The 12,854-nt window shown below is 53.4% G+C and overlaps 1 long non-coding RNA gene across 1 annotated transcript; it reads right to left on the bottom strand.

Moving 5' to 3' along the window:
* Window positions 1–9,151: 9,151 nt before the first annotated feature.
* LOC121501452 lies at window positions 9,152–12,084 on the bottom strand. The gene is made up of 2 exons (XR_005990610.1): window positions 12,047–12,084; window positions 9,152–11,721 (listed from the first exon to the last, which is right to left on the bottom strand). It is a non-coding gene; the product is annotated as an uncharacterized LOC121501452 (long non-coding RNA).
* Window positions 12,085–12,854: the final 770 nt, after the last annotated feature.

Here is a 12,854-nt window from a genome sequence, read left to right as displayed (position 1 = left end):
GCAGTCTAAGACGATGGAGGCGGGAACTCAAATCTGAGAACAAGTAGAGTTACTTGGGGAGCTGGGTCAAGTGGGAGCCAGAGAGGGCAAAATGGGAGGTTTTGATTGCCACTTCATGTAGGATGAGGCTCAGTTCTTTCTGAAGAAATGTTAAGTCAGTTGCCTTCCCCTCTTCCCTCTGCCTCCCTGATCATTGGAGAGCCCGGCCAGCTGGCACTCTTGTAAGTCTCCAACTTACTGCTTTTATTTGGGATTTCCTTAGCATTCTTTTCATCAATACCAGTATACCAGAAGCCACAAGACTTTTCTTGGTGGACTCCTCAAAAGAACATATTGAGACTCCTAGGCAGGGCTGTCACCAGAGGCTGTGTGCCAGCTGATGATCAGGAGCCTTGGGTGGGCCCCAGTCCAGACTTCCTGGGCCAGCCTTAGAAGCCAAAGAACTTGCCTCCTCTGTGACACTTTGAGGGGTCCACCCCGGAGATGCAGTTTCTGCTGTTCCAGGGAAGGGCTTGGGGCTGAGGATCCTGAAAGAGGTGGTTGTTCAATGGCCTGAATGAGGCTTCAGGGAGCTCCCTCTCGGCAGCATTCACATTGACCCGCCGTGGTCTTCACATCTCCCCAGAGTCCTCTGTGCTGGGAATAGCCAGCCCAATAAAATTGAAAACAAAATGTTCCTGGGTTATTTATACATGAAACTTCAGCCACTGTTTCTTCTATATGGCCACTTGACTTTCTCCAAGGAGCACAAAGGACTGAAAGAAGGGATCTCTCTTTCTCTCATGAGGCTCAAGGGGACAGAAATTAGTTTTCCCAATTTCACGGAGTTGGCACTCAGGTCCTGGGGAGCTTCCTTATCTAGTAATTCCCAGATTGTAAAAGTGTCCTAATTTTCTTCTTGTTTTTGGAGCAGAGTAGATTGTTTTTAGTGGGAGTTTTGTAAAACATGAATGAAGCATTTCACTTTTGGTTTCTCTGTTTCACTGTCTTTGCCCAGGGCCCTGACAAAAGATTAAGAGTTCAAATGTTTTCCTTTATTGTGGAAATGATAACCATGCCCCACTCCCAGTGTTTCCTTCTTTCAGATTCAGAAACGCACACTGCGCAACCTGGCCTTGTGCCACTAGGTCTCTGCAGAGATTGCTCTCAGCAGAAAAGGGTCACCTCCTTTCTCTCAAGGCGGTCTGCTCAGTCCCATAATGGCCTGGTTTAGAGAAGGGTCTATGTACAAGGCCCCTAAAAACAACTTTAAAAAGAGAGGGGGGGGGACCCTGGGTGGCTCAGCAGTTTAGTGCCTGCCTTTGGCCCAGGGCGTGATCCTGGAGTCCCAGGATCAAGTCCCGCATTGGGCTCCCTGCATGGAGCCTGCTTCTCCCTCTGCCTATGTCTCTACCTCTCTCTGTCTTTAATGAATAAATAAATAGAATTTAAAAGAAGAAGAAAATAACTTGTGTTCAAATATGGCAGAAGAGTCAGGCTGGGAAAAACCAAAAACCCATAGGTTTGTCCCTGGGATGAGACTATGGAGAAAGTCTGTGCAGATGCAGCTTTTCTTGCAGTCAAGAGGAATAAATTTGGCCAACAGATGAGTTTTATCAAAGTAAAGAAAGGGGAACGTCTGTTCCTCAGCAGCCTGGGGTCTCCAGCACCAGCCACAAGGGGATCCTTGGCACCCCAAAGAAGCCTCTCTCCTTAAAAGGCACATGGCCACGGGGGAGGGTCCTGGCGACAGTTGCTGTGTTTCAGGGGCCTCAGAAGCTGTCCAGGAGCAAGGATAGGCCCAGCTTGGAGGTGACAGAGTCGGGGCTCTTCAGGATCTCTGCTTTCAACTCTCAATGAGAAGAGCCCAAGGCACAGGGATGGTGAGTGCCTTGCTTGGAGTCACTCAGGCTGAATAAGAAGCTGAGCCTTTGGAATCTTAACGTTGCCCTCTTCACGCTCAAATCCTGAAGTTGCAAGGTCGGGCCAGTGGCCACTCAGAAGGAGGGGTTTCCAGCACCTCCTTCGCAGGTGCGGGCTGGGGTGAACTCTACCCGTTAGCTCAGCAGCCTGGGAGCCCAGCCTGCATATTGACCAGGGTGCTGTGTGTACAGAACCTGAAAGTGCTTTGCAGATCTGAGCCACAGAAGCCCCTGAGTACTTGTGGTAGAAACTCTACCCACTGAGGGCTTCCCAGCGCCCCGTCTTGCAGGGGCTGCCGAGGCAGGAGCTGCAGCTGAGCTCAGGATGCAGTGTTTACCCTCAGCTCCCTGGGGCGCTCAGGCACCAACCCTGTGCTGCCCTCCAGGTCTTTGCTGTGGTGGACACATCGGGTCTGGGGACCCAATGGTCATTTATTATTTGGCACGTGAGAATTCTGCCCTCTGCGTGATACTGTCAGGGGTCCTATGGCAGGGTCTTGGGGTCTCCTTATTCTGTACTGGTGGAAATGGAGGGTGTGGGAGGACAAATGGCAGGAAGATGCTGAGATCAGCGGGGGACACAGGATGTGGATCTATTCGCCAGTCAACAGGCTCCCAGGGCTCGTGGCAAAGTTTGAGACAAGACGAGATTTGGGAGGTCTGGCCTCAGCAGCTGGAGAGTACACATAGGGGCTCCGAGGTGGCTGCTGAGTGACCACTGGTCACTGTAGGAGTGCAGGCCGCTGCCCTCCTCACGTCCCCTCCAGGCAGGCATTTCTGCTCCAGCTGACTCTCTCTCATCATAGTCTTGAGCTCCTGTTCCCCTGTGGCTGGGGGCTACCCTGGGCCACTCTGTGGGCCTCACAGGCTGGGGGCTGGGGAGCAATTCTGTGCTCAACAGTGTGTCACACTTGGCTACCGGGGCACAAGCCTGGCTCCTCTGGCTTCTGGCCCAGCCCCTCACACCCATACCTCAGTGTGGGGGTCAAACACTGTGCCCAACGCCACCCACCAGGCCCCTCCACTGGCCTACAGCTCCCTCCTTTCCCCACATCAGTCTCTGCAAAAGTCCCACTGAGCTGGGGGGGTCCATGCAGCTGCCCCAGGCAACCTACTCTGCCAAGAGTCAGCCTCTCACTTCCCTTCCAGCCCAGCTGGAACATTCCCTGCCCTGTGTCTTCATTCTGTCCTAAGTACAGGCAGTGAAAATGAGTCATCTGAAAAGGGACTGGCAGCTGGGGAGATGAGAGGACCCAGGTCTGCCCAAGCTCCATGCTTGCTCCCAGAAATACATGTTAGGATTTCTCCAAGGGCAGGGATATGCAGCAGGACCCTCCTGAGAGCTGGCATTGAGTCTCCACTTCCTGCTCAGCTAGCCTGGCCTCTGGCTCCTTGGTTCTAAGAGCTTGCCCTGAAACACCCCTATCACCATTTAGTCCTCATGGTGGACAGAATTCTCAGCTGTATGCAGGATTCCCCACTCTGGTGCACATACCTGGAATAGAGCCTACGATCGTGACTACGATGGGTTTACTCTGGGATAGGTCATGTTCAATGGCACAGTTGACTTTATTTGTTTGTGTATTTATTTTAAAGATTTTAGGGGATCCCTGGGTGGCTCAGCGGTTGAGTGCCTGCCTTTGGCCCAGGGTGTGATCCTGGAGACCTGGGATCGAGTCCCACATTGGGCTCCCCTGCATGGAGCCTGCTTCTTCCTCTGCCTGTGTCTCTGCCTCTCTCTCTGTGTCTATCATGAATAAATAAATAAAACCTTTAAAATATATATTTTTTATTTATTTGAGAGAAGGGGGGAGGGGCAGAGGGAGAGGGAGAAGCAGGCTCCCTGCTGAGCAGGGACACCCCCCCACCCCAACATGGGGCTTGATCCCAGGATCCTGGGATCATGACCTGAGCCAAAAGCAGATGCTTAACTGACTGAGCCACCCAGGTGCCCCCCATAGTTGACTTTCAATAGGAGATTCTCCCAATGATCTGATGTAATCAAATAAGCTCTTGAAAAGCAGAGATTTCTGCAGTTGGTGGCAGAGGAAGGAAGTCAGAAATTCAAAGCACAAGGAGAATTTGACATGCCATTATTGGCTTAAAGATGGAGGAGGTCCCATGGAAGGAATGTGGTGGGCTCTAGGAACCCAGAGTTGACAACCAGCAAGGAAGCCCAGTCCCTGCCAAGGGACAAGAATAAGGGTAGAGGGAGACTCCCTCCACCCCTGAACCTCCAGCTCAGAACTCAGCCATGCTAACACCAGATTTCAGCATCTGAGACTCTGGACTTCAGACCTGCAGAACCATGAGCAGGTTGTTTAAAGCCAATAAGTTTGTGGTAATTTTTTGCACAGCCATGAAAGACTATTGTGGCAATGGATGTGTCTTTTGGTCAATTGATGATTTATTTGATGGGAAGCACCTGGATCTGGTGGCCATTGAACTGTTGATGAGAAGAAAAGGAAGGAAAACTAAAGTGATGGTGGAATCAATAACTGAAAAAGCAGATTGTAAGACTGAACTGAACACAGTGTGGCTTGGCTTGACACACACACACACACACACACACACACACACACACACGAGGTTCTTCTTTTTTTTTAATTTTACTTAGAGAGAGAAACTAATGAGGGTATGAGGGTATAGGGGCAGAGGGAGAAGCAGGCTCCCCACTAAGAAGGGAGCCCGATGTGGGGCTCGATCCTAGGACCCAGGGATCATGACCTGAGCTGAAGGCAGATGCTTAACCGACTGAGCCCAGGCGCCCCACACGCGAAATTCTTAACCAGAGGCAGTTTTGCTCCGCAGGAAACATCTGGCAGCATCTGGAGACATTCTTGGTGGTTACAACTTGGGGAGCATTGGTGGCATGTAGCAGGCCAGAGTCAGGGATTCTGCTTACCATTCCACAATGCACAGGACGGCCCCCAACAGAGAATTATCCAGCTCCAAAAGTTGATAGAAGTTTGAGACTCATCCACTCACACCCAGCCACTGTCAAGAGGCAATGCACCATAAGGGCCAAGTACAAGGGCAGACTCGAGTCCTACCAACCATGTGATCTTCAGCAAGACTTAAGGTCTCTGGGGCAAGCTCTAAGGAAAGCACCTACCTCTCAGCTTAAATGAGTTAACGTACAGAGTGCATAGAATGACAAAGTCAGCTAACTTGAGTGCTTACAGGCAATGTCTACAGAGCTATGCTTGCATCATAGAACCTGGGGCAATTTTTGTTTATTTTTATCTCTTGCCCAAATTTGATATAATGGACATATTTGATTTTCTTAATTGGGGGGAGGAGGGAATAAGCTAAGGGACACAGTACAAAACAACTGTCCTGTACTCTTGGAAAATGTCAAGATCTTTTTTTTTCTTTTTTCAAAAATGTCAAGATCATGAAAAACGTAGCAAGGTTGAGCACAGTTTCAGACTTAAGAAGCCTGAAGGGACCTGGCGACCACATGTGAAGTGTGACCTCCTTTATTGGGACAGCTGGTGACATTTGAAAGTGGATGGCAGGTACACCTGGGTGGCTCAGTCGGTTAAGCATCTGACTCTTGATTTTTGACTCAGGTTATGATCTCAGGGTCATGGGATCAAGTCCCACGTCAGGCTCCAGGCTGGGCACAGAGTCCAATTGAGATTCTCTCTTTCCCTCTCCTTCTGCTCCTCCCCCTGCTCTCAAGTGTTGCACTCATTCTTTCTCTCAAAGAAATAAATAAAATCTTAATTTTTTTAAGTGGGTAGCACGTTCAGTTTAATCACAGAATTGCTTCACTGTTGCCAGACCTAAATTTGGTAACTGTATCGTGGTTGTGTAAGAGATGTCATTTTGGGGAGGGATACATGTTGAAATATTTAAGGGTGAAGGGTCATAACCCATGTAACCTTCTCTCAAATGGTTCAGAAGAAATTCCTGAGCTGTGTGAGAAAGAGAAAGAGAAAGTAAATGTTGCAGAATGTTAACTATTGGTGAATCCAGGTGAAGGGTATGCGGGTGTTCCTCTTACTTTTCTTGCAACTTTTCTGAAGATTTCAGGACTGTCAACAACAAAAGGCCTGTGACTAGGTGCTCCTCCTTTCAGGCACCCTACAGCCTGGTCCCGTGTTATTTGCTGTCCCGTGCACCATCCAGCGGTGCCAAAGTCCATTTATAGTAAAACGATGGAGGAACCAACGGTTTTCATGCAATGGAATGCCGCACAGCAGTGAATGAATGGGAACCAACGATGGCTCCAGCCACCTTATGCAGACAGCTGGACCCAGGGGCAGGGTTCCACTTGTCTGATAAACACACAACGACACGGGATCCCTGGGTGGCGCAGCGGTTTGGCGCCTGCCTTTGGCCCGGGGCGCAATCCTGGAGACCCGGGATCGAATCCCACGTCGGGCTCCCGGTGCATGGAGCCTGCTTCTCCCTCTGCCTATGTCTCTGCTTCTCTCTCTCTCACTGTGTGCCTATCATAAATAAATAAAATTAAAAAAAAATTAAAAAAAAAAAAAAACACACAACGACAGCAACAACAAATGCAGGCAAAATGAACACATATTGTTTTAGGCTGTGTACACGGGTGGTGAACTGCAGTGAAGGGCGATGAAATGATTATCATTAAGAGCACCATTGAGCTGACCTGGGAAGAGGTCCCCTGGAAAGACCATGTGAGGGGGCCCTGCAGCACGGAGATTTTCTTTGTTCAAGATTGATTGAGGGACACACTGGGTGGCTCAGTGGTTTGGCCCCTGTTTTCGGCCCAGGGCATGATCCTGGAATGCCTGGTCCTGCACATCAGGCTCCCTGCATGGAGCCTGCTTCTCCCTCTGCCTGTGTCTCCGTCTCTCTCTCTGTGTCTCTCATGAATAAATAAATAAAATGTTAAAAAAAAAAAAAAAAAGAAAGATTGATTGAGGGACCCCTGGGTGGCTCAGCCATTGAGTGTCTGCCTTTAGCTCAGGGCATGATCCTGGAGTCCTGGGATCGAGCCCCACGTCGGGCTCCCTGCATGGAGCCTGCTTCTCCCTCTGCCTGTGTCTCTGCCTCTAATTTATTCATAAGAGATGCAGAGTGAGAGAGGCAGAAAGACACAGGCAGAGGGAGAAGCAGGCTCCCTGCGAGGAGGAGCCAGATGCAGGACCAGATCCCAGGACACTGGGATCATGACCTGAACCAAAGGCAGACACTCAACCACTGAGCCACCCAGGTGCCCCAAGATTTATTTATTTATTCAGAGAGAATGAGCAAGAGTGCACAGGGGGGTTGGGGCAGAGGAAGAGGGAGAAAAAGAATTTTAAGCAAATTCCATGCTGAGCAAGGAGTCCCCCAACCTCCCTTGGTCCCAGGACCCCCAGATCCTAACCTGAGCTGAAATCAAGAGTCCGATGCCTAATTGACTGCCCCACCAGGGCGCCCCCAGAGATTTTCTTTCTTACTTTATAATTTACTTTATAATTTTTTTTAGATTTTATTTATTTATTCATGAGAGACACACAGAGAGACAGACAGACAGACAGACAGAGACAGAGCCTCACCAGCCTGGGGCCTGCTCCCGGAAGGGCTGGGGAGGAGGATGGGGAGGACGCGCCCCACTCAGTTTGGGAGGCAGGGATGCGGCCCAGTGCGCCCCCTGGTGGTGGCCGCAGGGAGTGAGGCTCGCAGAAGAGCAGGCCCCCAGGCCCCCCACCCCTGCCCGCAGCCCCCAGCCCCATCTCCTTTCTGCGCTTTTTCCCCGTTATTCACCTCAGCAAACGCTAAGTTCAGACTCCCCTCTAAGGGAGACTTCCCCCCTCAAAGCCGGTACTCTGACCCTTCCATCCCCTAGCCTTTCTCTGCTGTTGAACAGTGGATTTGCATATACTCTCAGGATGCCTGCTGGGCATCCTATTGTTTCACAAATGTGTGGTGCTGGAGATGGAGCCCACGGGCGGCAATTACTGCGGGCCTCCCGCCTGCCCCCTCCCCTCGCCCCCCGTGGGTCAGCCCTTAAGCATGCATTTATTAAGACGCTACTCTGTGCCAGTCTGAGGCCACAGGAAACAAAAAGGCAGCGGCGGGGTGTTGGGGGGGGGGTGTTCAGAGCTGGGCAGGAAATAGCTAGGCATCGGTGGCAGGTCACAGAGGGTAGCCCGGTGGCGCAGCGGTTTAGCACCGCCTGCAGCCCAGGGCCTGATCCTGGAGACCGGAGATCGAGATGGAGTCCCATGTTGGGCTCCCCGCAGGGGGCCTGCTTCTTCCTCTGCCTGTGTTTCTGCCTCTCTCTCTCTCTCTCTCTCTCTCTCTCTCTCTCTCTCTGTCTCTCATGAATAAATAAATAAAATCTTTAAAAAAAAATCTTAAAAAAAAAAAAAAAAGAGATAGGTCACAGAACATCCTGGGAGCCGGCAAGGGAGAGGATGGAGCCCTCCTGTCCCGGAGGGCTCAGGAGAAAGGGAGCAGGACCTAGGCTAGGCAAGACATGCACAGGCCCAGGGCCTGTCCAAAAACGGCCACCAGTCAGTGAAGAGAAAGGAGCCAGTCAGAGGCAGCTGGGTCTGCCTTGCTTGGGAGCTGGGATCTGATCTGCTGGAGCTGGGGCTGGCAGAGGCTCTGCGGAGGCTGATGGAGGTGGACCCCCAAGGCAGGGGTGGCTGCCTGCCACCACCTTCCAGCCTAAGCCTGTACTCTGGGCCTGGGGCCTGACAACCCCTAAGAGGGTCAGAGTTCAACTCCTTGCCATTTGGCTGGTGTATCTTGAACACCTACCATGCAGGGGCGGTGGCAGGGGTGGGGGGGCTCAGGCAGGATGAGTGAATAGTGGACTTTTGCCCTCAAGGAGTCTCAGACCAGCACAAGGATAAGATAAGTGCAACAGAGCTCTCAACCCCGCAGAAATAAGATAAGGGGGTGGTGGGAGAGGCTCACAGAGCCCAAGGTGTGGGCTCCAGCAGTTATGAGAGGGACATCTGAGCTGGGCCTCCATAGGGACGGGGGCCCAGGGATCCGGAGCCGATGGGGCAGCATGAGCAAAGCAGCCACACTGGGTTAAGTGACAGCGTCACCAAGAGCCAGAGAGGGTGGCCAGAGGCTTGTCAGCAGCATAGCCCATGGAGAGGGAAGGTTCAATGACTTTGTGACTTTAGCAAGATGCTCACCCCCTGAGTCTGTCTTCATCTCCTGCACAGGCTCATGACAGTTGCTTTGCAAGGTTGTCAAGTTAATTCCACGTGACCAATGTGTGCAAGTGCCCAGTGCACAGAGAGGACACAAGAACCGGATCCTGTTATTAAGCAATTCGAACTTTATTCTTAGGTCTGTGTTTCCAGGTTTGAAAAGTTTATCTTTTAGCAGCAGAAGCCTTCTTATTCCAATGAGGATGTCTCCAGAGCTGCATCATATTAAAGCCAGGCAGGGGTGAGGCTGTGTGGGAAGCTGGAGCGGGGGCTAGGTCGGAGTCCTGTCCCCTAAGGTGCCTTCTCTGCTACCACCACAACTGCTAGCTGGGCTGGGGGAGCCTGCAGGGTTGGGGACTGGCGAGAGAGAAAGAGAGAGAGAGAGAGAGAGAGAGAGAGGAGAGTGGGAGGAGAGAAGGAAGAGAAAGGGGATAAGTGGACGGGAGGCAGCTCTGGGTCCCTGTCCGGGGGTGGGGGCAGGACACAGACTGGGGCCCAGGGCCCTTGGCCCCCTCTTGGCCACACAGGACATTGGTGGTGCTTCCGGGGTACAAGATGAAGGCTTAGGATCTGTTCAGACATTTATTGAGCACGCACCTGGGCTCAGCCTGGGCTGGAAGCTGACCTCACAGGTGGTGGGGAGGGTGGAAACACCGGGGGAGTTCAGTCCTCTGCGGAAGCCCCGGGTGCTGGGAGTGCCCAGGTGGGCAGTAGGGATCAAGTGGGCTTCAGGAAGGCTTCCTGGAGGCAGCAAATGCTTGGGCAGATCTTGGAACAGTTAGTAAGGGTGAACCTGGCAAAAAAAAGCTAGAAGGGTGTTCCAAGCAGAGGGAACAGGTTGGGTAAAGCACAGAGGCATGTCACACACAGTCTGTCTAGGTGGGGACCTAAAGCAGTGCAGGCTCACAGGAGGAAAGGTAGGAATGAAACAGGAGGGAGTTGGGCCTGAGCGCTGCACTGGGGTAGCAAGTCTTCACTGCCCTCTGGACACCCCAGCCCCGTCCCTTCCCCCGCAGATCCTGGTGGCTGGCATTGAGGCGAACATACCTGTGACCTATGGAATTGGCAGCCAGAGGAGAGATGAGAGCACTGGCTGTCAATTCATAGGTCAGAGCCCTGTGCACTCGATCTCAGCAGCCTGCTGACAGCCCGCCACCCTTTGCCATCCTGGGCCCGGGAGCGTGGCCATGGAGGTCCCTGCTGGTCTGCTGGGTGGCAGCTACCTCTCCTCCTCCGTGGGTACAGGTCCCCATCCCCGATAACAGCAGCCCCACTGGAACCAGTGGGCACTTCCACATGGAGTTGCTGTTACAGGGGGTAGGAACCAACTGGAGGCCTGGCCCTGCCTGCCTGGTATCTCCCCTTGGGCAGAAGTCTGGGAGGACCTCATGCCCATCCATCTGGGCTTCCTGGATCCTAACACCTCGAGGTCCATGGTCTTTTTATTGAAGCTCCTTATCATCCAGGGCCCACACCCAGAGTCCCACACCAGCCCTCCTTCTATGGGTGAAGTCCGGGCTCAGCCCCAGCTCTGCTCATAAAGCCGGGAGTGGCTCCAATTTACAGCTCCTGGGCAGCCTTTGCCCACTGACACCCCCACACCCTCAGTCCCCAAGTTCTTTCTTTCCTCCTTTCTTTCCCAACCAGAGCTGGGCCCCAGGTTGGGCCACCACAGCCTCCACCCTCTGCCCTTTGCCCACCCTTCCTGCCGCAGACACAGGACAGAGGGACAGCAAGGGATGGCAGGGCATTGGTCGGCCTCCAGGGCAGGGACCCCCACCCCCCACTCCACTACTCAGATTCCCGAGGATGGCCCCAGATGAGGAGCTGGAGACATGACAGAGGCTGTGGAGGGGGGTACACAGAAAGTAGGAGAGTGAGGCAGAGAGGCCAGGAGAGCAGCAGATGTGGAACAAGAGAGGATTGGAAAGGAATAGAGCAAAGAGGGACAGAAAAAGCCATGGGGGGAGGGAGAACAGGAACCATGAAAAGATGCTGATACATAAACCTGCTGGCAGAGTATTAAGAACAGGGCTGTCAGCAACCGCCATCTGGAGGAACACTTAGCACCTCTGTGGCCTGAGAGCCAGCAGGGGTCTGAGAGCTGAGTGACCTTGAGCACTTGGCTTAACCTCTCTGAGTGGCTGCTGCTTCCTCACATGCAAATATGGGCCTGTCCTGCACTCTGGCCTTGACTGGTGGGAAGCCACCCTCTCCCTTCAACCTTTGGTTCCCTTCCTGCTGTGGGGAGTGGAAGGGACTTCTGCTTCTGGTCCCTGAGCTGGCTCAGGACCCCTGAGGGAGCAGACTTTTCTCCTGCAAAGTGTGTTCTCACCTACCCTCCCATCCCACAGATAGGATCTGGCTCAAGAGGCTTCAGGGACAGGCTCCAATGCCAGTCCTACCCACCAAGGGGACACTTTAGAGAACCCACGCTTCTGGAAAGGAAGGGGACCTAGGATTCTGAGCTTCGAGAGTAGACTTGGGCCATGCCTTCCTCTCCTGGCAGTGGAAATGCCCAGAGAGGCAAAGGAGGCTGCCCAAGGTCACAGAGCAGGGCCATGAGGTCTGTTTCTGTCTGGCAGCTTCTCTGAAGTGGCCTCCTTCCTCTTGGGATGCAGTCAAGGTGGGATGGGAGGTCCCTGGGCAGGAGTCCTTTGCCCGGGAGGACAGGCCTGTGAATGAAGACACCAGAGCAGGTGACACCTCCCCCCTTCCAAAGCCCAGAAGGCCCTCCCAAAGACAGCAGGCAAGGCCAAGCACCAAACTTGGTGGAGGCAGCAGTGGTGGCCCCCCAAGCAGAAGTCCCAGCTCCTTCATCTCACAGGTGGGAATGGAGGCCCCGGGGCTGGAAGGGACTTGCTTGGGTTACCCAGCTGCTGCCTCGGCCCTTTCCTTTCCCTGTCAGAAGGGCTGGGGTCCCTGTTGCAGGTGGCCAGGCTCAGGAGAGCCCTGAGGCAGGGGGGCTGCGGGGGTCTGACTGTCTGGGCAGGTTCTTACCTGGGCGCCTGGCTGGCCCTCTGGGCACAAGGAGGAAGCAGGGACGCCCTGGGCCCAGTGCCTTTTGAGCCGTTGGCCCAGCCCCTGGTGGTGGTTAATGATTATCCTGCTGCTTGTCAATACCGATCACAAGTGTGGTTCGAAGGGCATGAAACCCTGGACTGTGCCCAGGCAGGGTGGGGCACTTCTAGGAAGCATAAGGCTGGGCCTCCATATGTTTCCTTCTGGTAGCATCAGACCCCAGCCACCTGCAGTCTGTCTTCTTCCACTCCCCCTCTCTCTGTTTGGCTTATTGCCCCAGGTGACCAACCCGGAAAAACTTTTGCTGTTTATTCGGTGCCCAAAGGGGACAGCAAGGACACAGAGGGGATTGGGGGAGGGGGAAGAGGTCTGCAGATGACCCCAGCAGGTGAGGGTTCTCTAAGTCTTGCCTCTTAACCTGAGCCTGTTTCCCCACAGGCCTACCTGTTTCAGTGCAGTGCTACTGAGGAACAAGATGGGGTAGGGGATGAACAGATTAGTCCCTTGTTCTGAAGGAACAGGTTATGTGTGTGTGTGTGTGTGTGTTGGGGGGGGGGGCTTTACAATGGGCATTTCCCTACCCCCATGTCAGTCTATGTGCAAATGCCTGACCCCTGCTAGCGAGTGCTACCCCCAGCGCCCTCCCCATCTAGTACCTTGGAGCTGGGACCCCAGGGCAGAGGCTCTAGTCACTTGAAAAGCCTTCTGCTACAGGTGGCAGGAGCAGCCTCTGGTGGGGGGCAGGTGGCAGGCAGCCTTCCAGGAATGGCCTGGACTGACCCTCCAG

This window comes from Vulpes lagopus, chromosome 11 (genome assembly GCF_018345385.1).
Source record: "Vulpes lagopus strain Blue_001 chromosome 11, ASM1834538v1, whole genome shotgun sequence".
In the NCBI taxonomy this organism is placed as follows: Eukaryota; Metazoa; Chordata; class Mammalia; order Carnivora; family Canidae; genus Vulpes; species Vulpes lagopus.
This window is presented reverse-complemented; position numbering and strand designations above follow the sequence as displayed.